Source organism: Haemorhous mexicanus, chromosome Z (genome assembly GCF_027477595.1).
Source record: "Haemorhous mexicanus isolate bHaeMex1 chromosome Z, bHaeMex1.pri, whole genome shotgun sequence".
NCBI classification, from domain to species: domain Eukaryota; kingdom Metazoa; phylum Chordata; class Aves; order Passeriformes; family Fringillidae; genus Haemorhous; species Haemorhous mexicanus.
The window spans coordinates 30423584-30444050 of record NC_082381.1 but is presented as its reverse complement, the minus strand read 5'-3'; the positions used below and the strand labels follow the sequence as shown (position 1 = coordinate 30444050).

At 48.5% G+C, this 20467-nt stretch overlaps 1 long non-coding RNA gene across 1 annotated transcript; it reads right to left on the bottom strand.

Moving 5' to 3' along the window:
• Nucleotides 1-756: 756 nt before the first annotated feature.
• On the bottom strand, nucleotides 757-3495 carry LOC132322269 (uncharacterized). Its single transcript, XR_009485068.1, has 3 exons — nucleotides 2652-3495; nucleotides 2175-2292; nucleotides 757-1797 (listed from the first exon to the last, which is right to left on the bottom strand). It is a non-coding gene; the product is annotated as an uncharacterized LOC132322269 (long non-coding RNA).
• Between the last annotated feature and the right edge of the window lie 16972 nt (nucleotides 3496-20467).

Sequence of the window (20467 nt, the reverse complement as noted above, 5' to 3'; positions counted from 1 at the left end):
TGTTCATTTTGTGTGCTGGGGCGTGCTTGGTATGTTAAACAAACAGGTTCCTTCCACTTCTCTCCGAGGAATCCTTCCCAAACTAGTTGGGGGGAGGACCCGTGTGGCCTTGCTTTCTGGAGGGGCCCTCTTTTGGAGGTTTTCTCCCAAATTTGTCCCAAACCAGGACACGTGGTCACTCATCATGGAAATGAGAAATGCCCCAAAGCCAATGTCTGTTTAAAAGAGAATACATTACAGATTGCTAGAACTGAACTGCTTAGATACAGTGACCACTGCCTGTTACAAGGTGGCTACAGAATCACAGCCTTGCTGACCCTCTATCTAAACAGAGAAATGTCCATTTCAGCTGCCACAATTGAGTATGTTACAGGTTTCTAAGTGCTGCCTACATATCTCTGTGAGTATCTGTATGAAAAGAACCAAACATGGACTGAATTCCCTGCATATCTGCAGAGCAGGAGTTGAGCGCTCAGTGGAGTCCCGGAGTTTTCTCAGCAGGCCTCTGCAGCGAGTTCTGAGCCAAGGCGTGGCTCTGCTGCCAGCCCAAATCTGCCCTTCCCTTGCCCAGCCTGAGTGCAGGTGGGGCATGTGCTGGCCATGGCCGGAGATTTCCATGGCCAAAATCCTCCAGCATTTCCATCTGCTCATGGCTTTGGGTAGCACAAATCACACAACAGCCATCGCAGCTGACAAATGGCATTTCTTGCAGATTGCCACAGCCGCACTGCTGATCCACAAATCCACCAGAATCAATTTCAGTTGAAAAATGTCATTTATTACAAACTGCTACACCCATGCTGACAATACAGAACTAAACAGATCTCAATTTAGGGTAAAACCAGCAATTTATTAGATTATTACAACCTGTCTATGTAAAAATATACAAAAACCAAGTTCACTTAACCAAACTTGATTTATTGCTAGCCTCCACTATACGCAACTCACTATACACAAAGATCAATTAGGCGTTTAACAACTTAATTTATTACATATTACTACAAATGCAGACCCCATATAGAAATACAAAAATATGCATTCCCTCTCTAAATACCCCAACAAGAATTCAATAGTTATGCAACTATACATCTATAAACAGAATTTAATACATACATACATGAACATATATAAAAATAAATCTATAACAATCTAACGATGTAAATATAGATTAAATATTATAGATTATATAAAATATATATATAAATACTTCAACCACAACTATTTTTAAATATACAAATATTACTGTACCAGTCTAAATACCAATCCAACTGTATCCATACAAATATACAGCTATGCATCTGGAAACATATGTAAATATATTTAAATACAAATACATCAATATACAATTAAAAATATAAAAATAGGCATCTGTACCAATACAAATACCAATACACTAGTTTTAAAAGATATATACTGAAAACTACATTGATAAATATAAACACCTACAAAGCTGTACACATATGGAAAAATAACTAAACACAGATATTACAACATACATAAAAAAGTAGATACGTATTTACATAAATACGTAACTGCAAACCTGTATGTATATATCTATACGTACATAGAGAGTACATTCATAAAAATAACAAGATACATACAGAAATATACCAATACAAATAGCAAGCTACATATGAAAATATGCATGTAATTATCAGTAACTCCATGCTAGTCCATATATAATTAAACAGCACAAAAAGAAGAAGGATCCCAGCTGCCCCATCTTCAAAGCCTCTCCCTCGGTCTTCTCCTCCCGTGCAGAGCAGCTCTCCTGGACAGGGACAGCAGATGGGACATCTGGCAAGCAAAGGGAACACTGAGTGAGTACGGGAACGTTTCCCTTGGCAGCAGCTGCACTTCCATCACGGAAGAGGAAATCTCAGAGCCTCCCCAGAAGGGTTGGAAAGAAAAAGCAGGCGAGCGGGCCAGGCTGTGGTGAGCGCAGCCGCGGCGGGACCGTCCCGCAGCCCCGGCAGCCAGGCACAGGCAGCACAGATGCCGGGCCCTGCCGGCACAGCTGCCTTGGCCAAGGACAGCCCCTGTGCCGGCCGGGGCAGCTGCGCTGAGCGGCCCCAGCACGGGCAGGGCCCGCTCCTGCCCCGCCGGGCAGTGCCCACGGCCACAGCCCACGCCACCCTCAGCCCCACCCTGCCTGCCCGGGCCTGTGGCCTCACCCAAGCTCTCTCCAGGGTGGCAGCAGCAGGTCCCCATTCCCTGCTCCTGCTGCTGGCCTTCAGCTTCTCTCTGCTGGCTCCCATCAGGCTCTGGCTGTCCTCAAGGTCTTCCATGCAGCTGGGGAAAAAGTGGAGGCTCTGGAATTGGTTCCAAGGCCTGGCAGAGCTGCAGTCCTGGAGCCCTCTGTGCTCCCTGCTGGCCCCCTCCATCCCCCTCAGCCCCGCCATGCTCTCACTGAAGCCCCAGCCCCCTTCCGTTTCTTCAGCCCCTCACAGTCCTCTCACCCCCCTCAGTCCCTTCTGACCCATCCCGTCCCCCTTAGACCTGCCAGCCCCTCAGCCTGTGCCACTTCCCTGTCACCTCAGTGCCACCATCAGCCTCGGCTGCCCCACAGCCCCCAGCCCCAGCAGCAGCTCAGGCTCCCCGTCCCTTCAGCGCCACCGCCCCCTCAGCCCCCTCAGCCCCCTCTGTCTCACCGTCCTTCAGCAGCTCCTCAGGGGACAGTGCCTGGGGCCAGCGGCAGCTCCCACCGCTCCAGGGACAGCCGGGGCTGGAAGTGCTGCTCTGGCCGGCCCGGCCGCCACCTCGGACCCAGCACAGGGAGAGGGGACACAGGGGGCACAGGGGGAAAAGCAAGAGGTGAGAAAGGCAGGTGAAGGGGGAAAGAGGTAAAAATGCAGCCTAGGCCTAGGCAAACCGCAACCTATTCATCTAAACATTCATATCCTTCTTACTCTATAACTATACTCATTTATAAATGAAACTTCATCTATATTTTTTTTTTGGACTCTACACAAAAAAATTTAAACTCTGAAAATCTATAAAGGTAAATTTATAATAAAATATATCACTTGTCTAACTGAATACATATCCCCATTTAACTCTACAGATCTATCAATATATGCACATATGAACAGAACACTAATCTGTAAACAGAACTATACCCTTTGATAAGTAAAATCATAGGAATCTATAAACATATTTACAAGCAGAGGAATTCTACCTGCCCGATGGTCACGGGCTCTCCTCTGTCTCCTCCTGCCACGCAGGGCAGCCCTCCTGGAGATGTTGGTCAGATGGCATCTGGGAAGCCAAGGGAACGCTCAGTCAATATTGGCCCTTGTGCACCTTTCCCTTGGACAGCAATTCTCCTTCTACCAGGGACTGTCAAAGATGGCCTGAAAGGCAGACTCTTACTTGGCAATTTGAAGCATGCCCTTAAAAGAACAGGGACCATTCCAAGTGTTCAAAAGCGTGTTTCAAAACACTGAAGGATCTCAATAAAGTCTCAGCACTCGCAGTGCAAAGGGCACCCACGAGAGCTTGAAACACACACAGAGCCCCAGGTGCCACAAAGAAGCCCAGCCTTGTTCTTTCTCTGTGCTGACAGACAGACCTCAGTCCTCACTGAAATGCCTGAAGCTGAGGGCTGCTGGGAGCTGAGTCATGAACCAGCTCCATTACCAGGGCCATCTACCAACTGCCCCCTGCAGCGAGCAGCAGCTGCTCCAACTCGACCGTCGGCTCTGGCAGGAAGGGCTGCGAGGGACAGAGCTCCCTACGAGGCCTGCAGGCTGCACCAGCTTGGCTAAGGAATGGATCCAAAGCGCTCCCTCTCTCCTCTTAGGTCTCCCTAATCAGGGCTCATTTAAGTTTCCATTCTGATACTGGACTGACTGTGATGTTTCACTTGGCTGGCCTCTGATGTTCTGCTCCTTGTTTTTCTGGTGGGTCAGCACCAATACCAGCAGACTGGTACTACACTGAGTCAGTGATCTGGACTTCTAGCCTGACTTTTTGCTCTTTTTTTCCCCTGTTCCTTCAAGAGTCGCTCAGCCTGGCCTGCCCTGTCAGCCAGCAGCAAATTTATCCACCGACTTCAGCACAAAGCTGGGACACCCAACTTGGTGACACAACTCCCCCAAGGTCGGCTTTATTCCCTGCTCTCTTGCCACGGCACAGGACTCAGTGCCAGAACCTCTGGAGAAGTGTGGAGGGCAGGGCTAAGGCAGCTTGTGCCAGTGCAGGATTTGAACTCAAGGCACCAGGAAGCACCAAGCCTGCTCAGAGCAGCCATCTCACACCTCTCTAAACCAGTGAGGGCTCTGTCCTTACCAGGCTCCTCGGGCTCCTGGGAACCGTTCCTGCAGCTCTCGGTGCCAGATGCAGCTTCCTCTGCTGCAGCTCTGTCCACAGGCTCCCCTCCTGAGGAATCGGGGGCAACACTGACATTGTCCTGAGCAGAAAAACAGAAAGAAAGGAACCCAAAGATCACTCACTATTTTCCTGGAAACACATCAGGGATACGATAACTCTCCTTCTCCACTCCCAAAAGACATGGAGCACGGAGGAGGGAACACTGCCCATACGGTTCACATGAGCAGCCTTTTAAACTCAGGATTCAGGTGGCCAAGGTGAAACTGAAGCTCTTACAAAATGACCTTTGAGACAAAACATGCGCACAGGAAACCAGAAGACACCAAGTGAGGGGACGTGCCCTCAAGCTCTGACCCTGGCTCATGCCAGAGCTGGGAGAAATCAGCCAGCAGAAAGCCAGGGGCTCTCCCTGCTGCCAGCAAGGACAGAGCTCGCTGCCAGCCCTGCCCAGGGCTGGGTGCTGCAAACCCCCACACAAAGCACACATTTCTGCTTGGGCGTCTCACCACCCCCGGCCAAGCGCTCACACAACCCAGCACGAGGTGGTGCTTTTTGGAGCCCTCTGCTGCTGCCCCATGGGTATGATCCAGGCAAACATTCATGCACCCAGGCCATTCCAAGGATCACATTTGTGATCACGGGCAAAAATCTGGACATTGGGACAGCGGGAAAAAAACCCAACCAAAAAGACAGGAAAAGCCAGAAAACGAGGTAGTGTTTCTATTCCACCGAGGAAGTAAATGTCCACAATGAAACACCTGCAAATTACCTTTGGACACAAGGATATTCTCACTATGACCAGTTCCAGAATATTCATCTCTTCTGCGACAGCACAGCCATCAAAACCCCTAAAGATTCTAAAGATGGTTCTGAACCTGCAACATTTCCTTTTATTACGGAATAAAATGCTTCTGAAAACTGCTAAGTCTGACTTTACAGAAGACAAAAGTGATGCTACTTGAGAAAAAGGTATTGGTAAATCCAAAAAAATCCCTCTCCCCACCTTGAGTCTGCCCTGGCTCATAATCATAAATGTACTGCAGGCAATGGGTCAGCACATGAATAAAAAGAGAGACATTCTTTGGCCAACACGTATAATAATCAGCAAAAGGACAGAGAGCTGCAGCTCCAGCTCCAGCCCCAGCCACGGCTCTGGGAGCACATACACGCACGGCAGGGCTCACACAGCAGCAGCTACAGCTGCAGTCCTGCCCTTGCCTTGCCTGGCCTTGGCCTTCCCACCCAAAAGAGGCACAGCCCACACCTGCTGCTGGAACAGAGGCACCTCTGGCATGCCCCTCCCTGCACGGGACACTTGGCCTTCAGTGGCAATTCTGCAAACAATCTTCTCATCTTTCCCAGCAAGAAAAACCTCTTTTTCAATTCTTCTTCATTCCCTCTCTCAGAAATCTTTCTTCAGCAAAAAGAATAACTAAATCATGATGAAATAAGTTCAATTAAAGAAGCCGTTGCTTCTCCGCCATGTAACCACGTTTGAAAGCTCTCAGTCCAGCCCCTTTTATCCCCATCCAATGCAATTACCTGAGCAGAGGGAGATCTTTCAGACAGGGACATCCTGATCTCCCGAATCATCTTCTCGACGGCAAGGCCTAGATCTGCTGGCGACCATCCCTCCTGCCCAGGTGCGCTCTGTGCTGAGCTGCAGGCCGTCGATGCTGCACAAGCCGCACTGCCGGCTGGAGCGCTGGGCCCTGAAGTGCCCGGGGTGGCTGCAAGAATCCAAACGCGTTGGTCAGGCTCCACAATGTGGCTGGGGGACAGAGAGCTCGAGTGCTGCCTTGGATCAAACATCACGGGAAGCAGCCAGGAAAACCAGGCAGAGAATCTTTTGGCCTCCTAGGTGCCCCTTCCCGGTAGGCTTGACAACTTCTGGCCGACAGTGAGAGAGCCTTATGGAAAACTACTTCAAAGGGTCACTTTTCCTAACCTTTGGCAAAAGCGAGGCTACAAGTCTTTTCCTACCTCGTGGGTCGTAGGCTGGGGGCTGCTGCTCCCTGGGGAGCTGCCGGACGCTGCAGGGATGGATGCCGAGTACGCTGCGCTCGGCCGGAGGCAGCTGCTCCCCGTAGAGCTCCTGCAAGTGGCTGCGGGGCCCCTCCCGGCCGAGCGGCAGCGGCCGCTCCCCGTGGAGCCCGAGGAAATGGCAGGGCGGGATGCCGAGCACCCCCCGCTCGGCGGGCGGCGGCCGCTCCCCGTAGAGCTCCTGGAAGCGGCTCGGCCCCTCCCGCCGGGCCGGCCTCGGCTGGTCCCTGTGCAGCAGGTGGAAGCTGCAGGGCGGGCGCCGGACGAGCAGCGGCCGCTCCCCGGGGGGCTGCTGCAGGCGGCCGGGCCGGGGGCTGCGCAGCTCCCGCCCGTCCGGCAGCGGCCGCGCCCCGGGCAGCTGCTGGGAGCCGCTGGGCGGGCGCCGGCGGCCCTCCCGCCCCGCCGCCGGCCGCTGCCTGTTGGCCGCGCTGCGGCGCTTGATGCGCAGCAGGAGGTTGGGGCGGTCGCGGCGAAAGCAGGGGTTGCTGTAGTGTAGCCAGGCTCCGGCATCGCCCGGCGCAGCCGAGCCGAGCCAGCCCGGCACCTTGTGGAAGCCGTAGCGGTAGAGCTGCCGCACGAAGCTGCGGAACTGCGTGGCCCGGAAGGTGTGCGGCAGCGGGGCCCGCCCATCGCCACCGCCCCTCTGGGCGTCGCCCGAGCTGAGCAGCTCTCGCTCGAAGAGGGAGCGGTCGATGAGCAGCCCCGTGGCCCGGCTGTCCCAGCGCACGGAGCGGACGCGGGGACTGTTGGCCAGGCGCCAGAGCTTGGCGGGGAAGGTGCTGGCGCGGAGCCCGGCGGGCAGCGGCAGCTCCGCCATGGCGTCGATCGCCGACTGTGGCCGCAACGCCCGCGGCGCAACGGCCGCGGCTGCGCCGGCGGCGCGCGGCCTGAGTGGGGCGCTGCGCTCGGGCCCGCGCGCGCCCAGCGCGGCCCCGGCGCGGGCCGGACTTGGCGGGGACGAGCGCGGCAGAGCCGGGGCTGCGGGCACAGCGCGGGCGGGGCGGCTCCGGGGCCGGCCGGGCTCGGCTCCGCAAACCCTCTCTTTCTCCGCCTGCAGTCATCCTGCTGCCTTTGCTTTGCAATGCAGCCCCAAAGCACCAAGGCAAGGAAGATAAAACGTCCGCTTTCCAGCCCCTCTTGATGCCCGAGGCTGTCTCAAAGGCTTGGGTAAAGCTGGGGTAGACATCATCCATTGCTCCACCCATATCCATCAGTCTGGCTGTCCCGTCACGGGCATCGAGTAGGTTAACCATTACTCCCAATCAACTTCTCCATTTGTCTGGAATGGTTTCCAGGATTAGTTACCCCATCCCCTGTCAGGGGATGGAGGCAAGGCTGATTGACCTGTATTTCCCTGTCCTCCTTACTCCCTTGGAAGAAATCAGTCTATTAGAGCAATTCTGGCTGTTTCTAGCTAGGCAATTCCAGCACAAATAACCAGTAAGAAAAATCAAGCTCTGAATAGAGTCTGTTAAATTCTTTTTTCTGCTACCTTTCTAGGCCACAAGAAAGATCTTGTTTTCTTTTCAGTATTAAACACCTGATTAAAAAAACCCACAAGACCAAAGTCTTCATAGAATATAATTATACCTATTTTTCCAAAGACACGTAACTTAGATTTTCTTTCAGGATTAGACTGAGATGAAAGGACTTGAGAGCTTCCAGAATTTTGATATTTTTGTTGTCTCCAACTGTTTGGAAAACTGTTCGAACACAGTGAAGACATAGTGCTTTTGAAAATGCCATTCTGAATTTTCTATGCTTGTCTTCCATATAAAAGTACCTAGAAGAATTTTAGGAAACCTGTAGCAAGATCCCTTCCTTTCAAAATAAGGAAATGCCAGAGTTTGTTTGATCTTTGATTTTCTATCTTGTGTTTCTGATTCCCATATTTTTATATGCATATGTATCTTTTTTTACTATCGTGGTGACATAGTCCGTTTTCCTTCAGATCCCAAAACCATCAGTGTTCAGAATAGCCAATGGACAACTAATCAATATTCTTTTTCACCTCTTTTATTTCATATTAAACTCAGACACCATTGATCTCTTGGGAATCCAGGACAATGCAGGGAAGATTCAGCTATCAAGCCCTGTGAATTCTCTCTTCTCTCCTTTTCCATTCCCCTTGTTGTTCATCTCTTGCCTGACCTCAGGGCCCTTTCCCCTCCTGTCAGCCCCTCCGTTTGCTGCACTGCAGTGAAGCTCTCAGCTCTGGGTTCCCCAGCGTGGCAGCTCCAGGCTGGGAGCAGCAGAAGCCAACTGTGGCTGAGAGCTCAGACACGCCCTGGGCCAGCTCGGCTTTCAGCTGCCAGGGCAGCACGGAGGGAAAGGGGGCAAGAGAGAGCTGAGGATGCTGCCAGAGCAGCCCTTGGGCAGTGCAGGGTGAGAGTGGCTTAAACTGCAGCTGAGCCCCACTGCGGGGGCACAGGAGGCTGCTCTGCCACGGCCGGGGCTGTGCCATCCATCCAGGCAGGAAGGCAGTGCCAGTGGGCTCTGATGGGGGAGAGCAGGCTCCTTCCATACCAAAACTTGGTCAGTCCTGCTAAAACCTCCCTTTGTCCTTCTGTCTGAACATTGACAGTGGTTTGCAAAACAGAATGGAAGTGACACGAGACAAGCAATTATAACTTGTAAACAAATTTCCACGGGTTTTTTGTTTGCGTGGGGGTTTTTGGTTTGCTGTGGTGTTTGAGTTGGGTTTGGAGTTTTTTGCATGTGTGTGAGGCTCATATGTGTCCTAAAGTTCTTGTGCATTCATGAGGCTGTGGAGTGGCCTCCACGGGGATCTCCTTGGCCATGCACAAGCCCAGAGAGCAGCACTGGCACCTCAGGCCGAGCACAAAGGAGCACAGGATGATCTGCAGGGTGCTCTGTAACTGGTATGGCACTTTGAGCTGTTGTCCAGTGTGTAAGAACGACATCCCCTCTTCTTCAGATTCTCCTGAAAATGCCCACTGTGGTTGTTTTGTATGATGCAGCTCTCTTAAGCCCCTATCACACTGTATCTGCAGGAGCATTCACACAGATGTTTGCTAAAACAATTCTGCTCCAGCTGAAAAGCACCGGGTACCCTGAGCAATAGCAGTAGGTAAATGGACATAGAGAGACTTCAAGAGCAGAAGCAGCATTAAATGCATGATGATTATGGAGATGTGAAAATACAGAAATCCACCAGTGGTTGCACAGCCCACACATCTCCGCTGGGTTCTGCAGAAGGGCAGCAAATAATGCCCAGGTGTGGAGACCATGAACTGGTGCTGCACTTCTTTGTCATTTGGCAGAGCTGTGGGAGGCAGGGATTAAGGGTGATTTTGGAACAGAAAGAAGAAAGGGACAGACAAATCCCACGTAGAGACAGAGTGGCACTGCTCTGCTGACCCAAGCAGAGCAGGGAACAAGTTGGAAATGAGTGGGAAAAAGTGTTTTGTAAAAGGAAACCATGCTATATAGGCATCAGTGTTCTTGCCACAGCACACAGAGCTTAGAGCATAAATATACATCCCATTGAAATATTCCTGCAAAGTGTTAGAACAATTCCTTTACGTGTGGTTAATTTCCCAAGCATACCCATGAACAAATAAAAAACCTGCACAACTACATGTATCATTAACAGGACATTCTGTAGATTCTCACATTAGCACTTGCATAATTATCTATGATACTTGCAAACATGTAAAGATTTTTGTTCTCCGTTTGCTTCTTTAAAACTCACCAAATGTAATGAAATTCTCTTTTGAAACTGCAGGGCCTGCTGTGTGGCCACACAAGCTATTCTTTGCATGCTGACAATCGTCTTTTCCCTGTCTGTAAGAGTCACTGATACATTAATTGCTTATCTGAACTTGAAAGGGTTCATGAGTCACTCTGAAGATAAAATAAATACTAAGGAGCCAATTTGAATGGAATTCCTGTCCTCTGCCTCTTAAAGCTGAAGGTCTGTATTTATTACCTGTCAGAATTAAGTCTTGATGCCTAATGAATGGGAAAATACAAAATATGCTGACTAGATCACCATGTTTCAAGGGATCATTGCATTTCAGTCTTATTTGACCAAATCAGTGATCCAAGCGAGAAAGGACTGGTCAATTACGACAGAGAAAGCAGGTGAAAGACATGTCTAGGTCTGCTGCAGCTGGGGTCACCAATGAAGTGTGTGGGTTGTGAAGTTGGGAAGGGATTCCAGATCAGATGATTTTAACTAACTTGCATTACTAAATGCATGATCTTCAAACAAACACGTTGGCAACGAATATCACAACATAAGAAATGTTGGTCTTCCTTGCACTGAGCAAAGGAAGGGGAGAAGGAAGGCTTGGAGTTTCCAGGAGTATCCTACTTTATTCTGGATCAATATGGCATTTTCATGAAGCAAAAACATTAAGTGGAGGGCTCTTCACCCATTCCGTTTTTTACTAAAATTCAGTGAAAGGTACTATTTTGGAGCGTAAAATCTTTCATGTTGAAAACACGAGTGTGGCGAGAGGTTTTGAAGTCTGGGCCAACGACAAATCACCGTTGAAAATCCAAGTCTAAAACTTTTCAAATGAAATGACCCAGGATGAAGTAGGAAACACAAGTCCTTCCCTTGAACCTTTTCTTGCCTCTTCTAGCTCATTCCTGAAAGTGGCAGGCAAAGAGGATCCCACAGAAATCAGAGGAGCATCAGGGTCTATCCCTGAAAGGCAACTGTAGATGTGAAAGAACTTGGGAATTAGAAGGACATCAATGAGCCACTTGTGGGTCCAAGTGTTAGTGAAGAACCCTTTTGCAAAGAAATGCCAGCTTCTCTCCAGGAAGTTGAGCAGCAGGATATTATGGCTCTTGTAGCTGTCAGGAATAAAGCAGATAAAGCAAGAAATTTGTGGGAACGAACCCTGGTATTCACTGGTCACAGCATTGTGAAGAACCCATTTGATTGGACTCTGGCTCTTAGTAAGAAAGAGAGAAACCTCTCTTTATTATATCAGGCCAAGCTGTTTGTGGAGGATATTTTGCAGATCAAGGAGTTTTTGCAGGACAATGGCCATGTTCAGCCGATGCACAATCCAGCCTGCTTGGGATAATGGACAGTGGACACGTTCCCAAACAACGAATATTGGACAAACTCAGAAATGGGGTTGGTACACCCTTGAAAAAGATACAAGGAGAAGAGTCATGAGGACTCAGCAAGTTTGTCAGTGAGCTTGGGAACGTGATAAAAAAGAGAAGTTGTGGCTGGGCCAGACGACCTCAGCAAGACGCGTGAAAAATCAGATGATCCAATCAGCATCCGATTTTGGAGGCATGAACAGCTAGGGTCAACCAAACATGTATTAGCTAGAGACGCGTGGACAGTAGAGAATTATTACAAATAGTGTATTTTTAGGGATAATAAATTTGGCTTCACTGGATCATATTGGTTATGCTGAGGTGTCCCTGAACCTCCGCACCCCGCAACAATGCATATTGCAAATAATCAGAATTCTTCATTGCCTAATCAAGATAATCTTTTTTCAATGGTATCAAATAACTGCAAATTCTTGACCTGCTAACCTTAACAATCTTGTTCTGGCCTCAATAACTATTTGTGCTGTCATCTCTAAACCTGTAAAAATAGCCTTTTAAACCTGCAGGGAAGAAAAACCCATTCTATTATCAACAAAGGATCTCTCTCAGAAGGGTCCCATTGAAAAATGAGACCATAAAGTCCCATTTTTTAAAGAAGGAAGTCCAGGCTGAAGAGGTCCCATGTCTTCAATCACTTCACTGATCTTCCTCAGGTTGTGAAGCAACCTCCAGGAGTCCGATGTCTTCCTGTGGATGATGAACACTGGTGAATTGCAGGGACTGTTCATGTGTGATGTGACCTTGTTTTAATTGCTCCTTTACCAATCTTTTAATGATATTGAACTTTTTCTCTGTTAAAGGCCATTGATCAGTCCTTATAGGATAATCAGTTTACCAGTTCAGCTTTCAAGTGGCAGGTTTCAACGTGGTTTCCATCACAGGCCCACTTCCAGTTTTTCTCCCCATTGGGACAGGACCTCTCTGCCCCAGATGGTGAGAGGCTTCTGAACAACAAAAGGACGCACCGTCGCTGTCCTTCCTTCAGGACCTCTGCTTTAGGCTGGGTTTGTTTTTCCCTCTCGTCACTCCCGTATCTGATACAGAAGAACAGGTAGTGTTGTCACGCTAAGGAGCTGTCCCGGGAGCCCTCCCAAGAAGGGCAGGGGAGCAGAGCTCCAAGCTCTTGGTAACAGGAAGAAAGCCAGAGCCCAATAGTTAGCATCTCAATTCACTAAATTGGATCTTTTTAGGTTATACAGATCAGGCTGCTCTCCAGCTGCAGATCCCAAATCTGTGTTTGTGACACTTTCCAATGGACTGTTACAGGTTCCACACCGTATTCCCGCCTGCAGGAATTCAGCTGGAAAACTCTCAGGCCCAAGCTGCCATCTCAGCATGCTTTTTCCCCCATCCCCAGCAGGCTTCAAGGCTTCTAAATTACCTGTCTGTGTCTCCACAGAAACTCTCTTGAGCTCTCCCACCTTCACCGCATCCATCTCTCTGGGCAGAGCCATCCCTGCCCTGCTCAAGCCTTGGCTGCCGCCCGCCACCTCTGTCCATCCCCCTGCCCGCTCCCCTGCAGGCAGAGACAAATCCAAAGTCCCCCCACATGCTGTAACCTGAGGCTGAGGAGTTAAAAGTGGTGAAAATCCTTCAAGAGGTTTGGTGGAGGAACCTATATGAAAAGAGTCCTCAGAACTGCAAAGCAAAGTGCCCGCCTGAGCCTGATCCAAGGGGGTGACTTCCTGGCAAGGGGAAGCAGTGGCAGAGGTGACCCTGCAGCCCCTGGGCCAGGCAGAGCAGATCTAGAGTTTCCCTTGGCAGACCCCTCCTGCACAACTTCAGAACAAGATCCGCCCGCATCTTGTTCGGAAGAGGAGCAGGGCACAGACACAGGAGACCCTGTTTTGTAAAGCTTCCCCAAACTCTCATCTCCTGGACCCGTTTGACTCCCAACCTGCCCAGAACATGACCCCTGACCCACCACACTCTTGGAACACAACGAAAAGCCCGAATATTTTCCCGGCAATTCCAGGGGTGGATGATTTCATGGAGGAATGGGAGGACAGCCTGTCTCAACACCAGCGATGCAGGGAATCCCAGAAAGAAACAGAGGACAGGACCGAAGATGGAAGCTGATCTGATTCCCCCTCCCGGGGATCGGGGTGCTCTCCACACTGCCTGGGGAAACCTCGGACATGTCAGGAGAAGGGAAGGAATCCCAAATGAAACCCAGGATCTCCTCAGAGGAGGACGAAGGCCCAGCACCACTTGGAATTAAAGTCCCAAAACCAGGTGTTCTGTTTTGGTGTTTGAGAAAGTCTCTGTTCCAATCATTCTGTTCAAAGCTCTCCATTGAAGTTCTGGAGAAAGGCATTTGTTTGACCAAAGTCTCTTCATTTTTAAGACAGACTAGTCCCAGTGGCCACTGTGCTGTCAGGCAGCGCCTGCAGGCTCGGTGCGCTTCTGGCAGCTCTGGTCTCCCCACAAACGAGGAATTGCAGCCACTGCCTCAGGCCCAGTCAGAAACCAAACCAAGTGAGAGCAGAGGGAGGGGACCCTTCCAATCTCTCTTGGGCATGGCCGCGAAACAGCTGCTGCGGCTTCCTGCCCCTCTCTTTGGGATGTGCCGGGTCCAGAGCCGGCCAGCTTGTGCTCTGCTCTCCCAAGCACCTTCTGAGTGGGCAGGAGAAGTGCTGCGTGCACGGTGGAGCGTCCTGGAATGGGCTCAGGAGAGCCTCCTGCAGGAACAGGCCTCCACTCCCTGGCTGGCAACAGCCTGGCTTGGCTGCCCTGAGCGAGAGGCAGGAGCTCAGGAACGTGCAGAGGCAGCGGGCAGCTCGCCTTCGGAGGGGCCCGGGGCTGCGCGCCCCAAGCCACGCATGGAAACAGACTGGGCGGAAGGAAGATGATCTCCAGCTGGAGTGCCTGTGCTGCAAGGAGCACAAGCAATTCAGCCTTGCCAGGGTTTCTTAAGGGTGTCTTGGTGTTCCCCAGGACATGTACGCATTTGGGGAAAAGCCCTTGGAAGAGAAGGGCTTGATTCCCAAGGAAACTGCTTCCCCATCAGTCCCCGGCCAGGTAGGTGCCGCTCTCTCCCTTTGACTCTCTGTGTTTCCTTTAGTCCTTGAGGCCCCTTGCACTTGGCAGAGGGGCAGGGGAAGGATGTGAAGAGCAGCTTTGGCATCTGCCTGGGCCTGCAGAGACCAAAGCAAGCACCTGCAGCAGGGTTTGTTCCCCACCTTTGAGCACAGGTCTCAGCCGGATCATTTCTGTCCAGCCAAGAGCCCCAAAGCTCTCTTGGGGAGCTGTGAATTCAAAGGCCTTTATGCACGCATGAATGCCATCTCCCCTAGCTGGTGTGTTTTAACTCTTGGCAAGATGCGTCATGCTCAGCATTTAGAACCAAGCTTTCTCTCCTTTAGCAGATTTACACACACACACACACGTATATATGTATGTTTGTAATTGTATATGTTTGTAAAATTCATTTGTCTGAAGAAAGGGTAACCTTATGAAAGTGTACTTGTTTTACACCAAGCATGGTTCCATAGAAATTTATTTCAAATTATTTTATGAGGTTCCTATTTTAGAAAGATACTTTGCTAAAACTGTTACGGATGAGAATTGCAGGGCTGGTTTAAAATCTAATCCAAATTCTATTTCATTCTGCGCAATATTTCCATTAAATCTGATTAATATCCAGGAATAAAAAACTAGATTTCTCTTTTCCTCTCTTCTTCTTTTTCTAGGAAACAAGACACGTGTATAATTTTGATTTTTATTTTCAAGACAGTGATCCACCGGACTAATTGATACCTTGGAACTTCTTTCTCATTTGCAACTACCCATGGTCTCAGGAACAAAAAGGTTAAAGGAAGGGAAGAGAGCAAATCTTTTAAAGCAATGACCTGAGAGTTATTTTACATCACTTTTTAATCCCTCAGTTAATGATACCATTACCTGAAAATCATGTGTATATGTACTTGGTATGCAGTATCAGCTGAATAAATGCTATACATAAACAAGATCTCATCTACATTTTTTGCTATCCTCGTGTTCTGTTCTTTCTCAGTAAAATCAGGAAGAGAAACACGGCTGTTCTTTGAGAAATCAATCAGTTAAAATATTGACAACCCTGAAATTTGATTTAGGAGAGTACAAAGACTAATTTTAATTGTCACCAAAGAAAAACAAAATTGACACCTCATCTGTGGTAAACACCAGACATTGTTACCAGTAGGACTGCACAAACTACCTGTAGGATGTTGTCTAGCAGTTAATATGAAGATGTCATCAATGATGGGGATAAGAGACGCTGACCCTTGAGGATTCAAAGAATCATTTGATAGCAATAAGAAGAGCTTATCTTGCTCATCCTAGTTATACTTAAAATGTATTTTATATGGATTAGATTTATACTGATTGAAAACTCATCACTTCTTCTATGTCGCTCCATAATTCATGCTGATTATTTTAGTCCAGCCCACAGATTTAAAAGACAAACCCATTGCTACAGCTTGCAGTATGGAACCAGTATCGCTTGATTTGTCACTGAAGTATCAGAAAGTGCTGTAAATGACATCGACTGCCATCCGAAGAATTCCCTGGAGCTGTGCAACATTGCAAGTAAACACAGGTCTGATTTGCAGTCTGTCAGCAAATTTGCTGAGAGCAAAACAAATCTCTGAAATTGCCATGGCTATAAAGGAGAAAATGTGCCAGTAGAGAGAAACTGATTAACAGATTCTGTAAGAAATCATCAAATGACAGTTCAGCCACGTGATGCAGAATTGTAAACCCGAGTGGCCAGTATCATCATATCCTGTTTAGAAAGGCAGAAAAAGACAGTACATTACAAAGCTGATTGTTGTACTCATTTGTCTGGGGGTTGCTGAGGCAGCAGCAATGCAGTTCAATATCAAAAATTTGCTATTGTTCAGACCATCTGATAAAATCTCCTGATTATCCATGTGCAGCACGATTTATTCTTTCAGCTAATATTTGTGCTCTTGCTAATAGGGAGTGCAGCCATGGATTGTAAGAGACAGTTTAGATCACAGACTTTACGGTTTCCATCTAGGAAAAGTAATACTAAAAAAAGTTTAATACTCTTCACATTTCATTATTTTAAGCCATCTAAACCAAGAATCAGTTTTACTTTGATTTTTGGCTTTGCTCTTCTGAGCTGCTCCAAGATTGTATAGGAAGGCTTGTCAAATGTGTGATAACCAGGTATCTAGAATTTAATTCTGTGGTCTCAGCACACCCATCTAATAGTGTTTGAAGTGCAAAATGTCCATGAAGAGCCTACAGATACCACCCAAGACCTGCAGAACACACATGTCCTTTTGGACAGGCAAATAAAAAATGGCATCTCCCCTTAAAAATGCTCTCACACACTCTTAGGCAGCTACATAAAGTTTCTGCAGTAGGACTGCATGTTCTTGGCAGCCCTTATTTCCCCCAGTAAAAATGAGATGGATTACAGTTGCTATTTAATAATTTCAGGCTGTACTTTAGTTTCCCATGTACCTGTGCCTGCTTGGGAGCTGGGTGTCCAAACTGCCTGTAGAGCTGGTGGAGATCTCATCCTCAGCTCAGGTGCCTTCAAGAGGGCATCTTGATCAATTTCATCGACCTGTGGGATCTGTTGTGCTTCACTGGCTGCTCCAGAAGGAAAAGGGTCTCCCATACACATATGGACCCTACAGACATGGGGTGCGGGGCCTCGAATACAGGAGATGAGCTGCTGAGGTGGAAGGTACACTCATCTTCTTTAGATCTAGATCCAGATCTAGCTCAAGATCTATATCTACATATGACAATCTAGCTCAGCTCGGCGGCGTGAGGGGCTGCAGGAGATGTTGGCAGCTGCAGACGTGCCCAGCTGGCACTTCTGCTCGTAGCTCCCAGGATAAACCCAAGAGGCTTTGTTGAGGAGGTCCCCAATGATGGGAACACAGCTTCATGAAGGGCACTGATTTTAGGAGTCTGACTTTTGAAACAAATGAATCCCTTTGCTGAATCACACTGATATTTGGCAGGTATGAGTGGTTACAGTGAAACTCACTGAAGGAGAGGGTCACACTAACAATGAAAACCAAAAAACCACACAAGTGGGATGCACTTTCTGACTCTTCTCTGTGAGCTGTCAGCACTTTTTGTCCCTACTCGTGTGACTGCTAGAAGAATAGAAAGGAGAACAGCAAATTCAATTTTAAGACTGGTGTGCAATACAAAATAAGTCTTACAGAGAGCAGAGGAATGATTGTGATTTATAAGCATGTACCTCGTTTTTATTGGAGAAAACAGAGACTGATTACAAAGGATATGCTGACCAGTTTAACGTTTTCTCTGTCACCTTTTCACAAAGCATGCAGTTTCCAGCCCACTGCAGTCAGCAAGAATCCTTTCACTGACTTGAACAGGACCAACTTTTTTATCATAATAGAAGGTGTTTATGCATGGATATTTATTAAAGATGTGATAGCCAGTCTTGTCTTTTTTACATTTAGTCTGGTTTTTCTATCTTTCTTTTCAGTCAGCGACTTCAGACCAGCAGACTTCAGAGGCCTTCACAAATTGCTTGACATGGTTTCACACCATTTGATTCTGTCTGTATTTAACATCACTCTTTGGACAATAGTAACTGTACTTTGTGCTTTTCCTTACTTTATTTGTGCAGTCTTACTTAAAAATAAATGTGAAAAAAAAAAGACATGAAAACTTGTACAACTTGAAATAAAAGTTACGGAGTCATAGCCATTCAGTGTATCAAATGGGTTAATATTTGTAATACGTGTTTCTGTGTTCTTATTCTCAACTCTAAACTAAGTTTTTTGTTGATCCCTATATTGCTTCATCGCCTTCTCTGAAGTGCAACCTCCTCAGGCAGGTCTAGGGAATTCCTCAATGTAAACACTCATTATCTCTATGGAAAACCAACATTTCTTCTTAGCTGCAAATCACAGATCAAGTCAGGAGAGGATGTTTTCCCAGTATCCCTTAACTGCCTTATTAAACATAGCTCAGAGTATGTAAGGATTACCATCTCACGCGTGAAATGCAAGTTGGTCCCTTCAGGCATTACTCATTTTGCAGCTCTTGAGGCTTAGAGAGGGACTATCCACCAGTTCCTGAGGAAAGCAGCTCCTGACCACACCACCTGCCAGACCAAACAGCCCCTTGTGAAATCATGTTCTCCTGTGTGTTTGGTACGTCTGCTTCCCCTGGAAGACACAAAATAAAAACTGATCTTTTAAGAGTCAGGCTTTAATAGAATTGAAGAGTTGTTTATATTGTTTATTGCTACTTTTGCCCATTCACTCAGGATGGTAAGAGGAAGGACTTGGAGCTACTGGGAGGACTCAGCTGTTTATTGCAACTTGCAGAATGAGTTCTGAGATGAGAGAGCAAATGTGTTTATGTACACAGACAGGTACAAGAGGCCTTCCCTGCATTTTGTAACTTCAGAACTCGACTTGCAACTACTTCCTGTTATATATATTTTTAGGCTGTGTTTAATGGAACCTGCAAAGAGAACATGGATTACTAATTCTGTTGTAACATTACTCATAACGTGTTTCCCCACAGAGAAAAGACAGTTATCCTAGTTTGTGCGAGGTTTGTCTCCTCAAAAATTCTTAATCAAAAATTCATTTGGGATATAGGTAAGTTGTCATAATGCAACTGTTTTGATATCTTACTCTAATGGCTTATATTTTTAATCCTTAAAAATATTGATTGACTGATCAGTCTATTGACTGACTGCAGAAACCTTGAACGTGCTTATCAGGCTGGCTGAGAATTCCCAAGCACACTATTCTGCAATGGTGTACGCCCACGGCTGCTGGGGCTGGTGGGAATGTTCAGGAGTTTTTCACAGGTGTGGGACTCCTCCTATCCGGCACAGGCGTCGGCACACAGGAATTCGGGAACAGACGTTTTGATGCCCTGTTTGCAGCAGCCCCCAGCCTGGATGAGCCCTGCTCCGACTGACAGCTCCCTGCCATGTGCCAATGCCCGCAGGCGGCGAGGAGAGACCCGGGCCCCTTTGGCAGCTCCGAAAAGGCCGCAGGACGAACGGGAAGGTGGCTGTGCCCCAGGCGGCCTTTCCCGTGGGCTCTGGGTTCGGGCATTGCAGGGATCACTGGAGCAGATCCCCCGCCCTTCTCACGGCCGGCACACAGCTTTGCGGAGAGCTTTGCCCGGGGCTGAGCCAAGCCCTGCCCGGGCCGTGCCCCCGCAGCCCCCGAGGCTGCCCGGCTGCCGCAGCAGGAGCTGCTCCCCGCTGCCCGGGGCTGCTCCCGCCCCGCAGAAGCTCTCGGGAGCCCCGAGCGGAGCACACGGCACCGAGCCGAGCTGCTGAGCTTCCCTCCCTGCTCCTGACGCTCCGGGGCAGGCTCGGCTCGGCGGGCCGGAGTGAGCTGAGCGGGTGAGACGCCGCTTTGAGCCGCGCTTGGGGCACTCGGGACCACGGGAAAAGCGCCGCCGGCAGCTGTCCTTTGTTTGGCCATTTGTATGGCCAGGAACGCATTTGTATCTGAGTTCGGCCTTATTTGGCTGTGCCATTTTTGGGAGCACAAAAAGTATTTTTCATGAAGGTGAGAAAATGGTTTGATTGTTATCTTATGTGCACATGAGGCTAAATGTCAACAGTCCTTATTTTACTTACCAATGGCCTGCCTTAGAGAACCTACCACTTTGCATATATTATTATTTCCACAATTTTGCATCTTTCAGAGGAAGCAGCACAGTTCATCTGAACTAAGTCCTTCCTTACCCTTAGAAGGAAAAACAGGTTGTGTGAGAGTTCTGCCAGCTGGGAATGAGTGAAGGGAAGAATTTTAGGACACTGCTGTAAAAAGTGCAGACTGCTTAACCACGATTTAGGGGAAAGAGCTAGTATGTATGCTCATTTATGAAGGTAAGTACCAAAGGCTGAATTTTTTCTGGTTTTCATTGAGCCCCCAATATGTTTTCCAATTGTACTTTTCTGAGTATTCTTTCATGCAGATGTCACTGGCCATGACATGCTCTG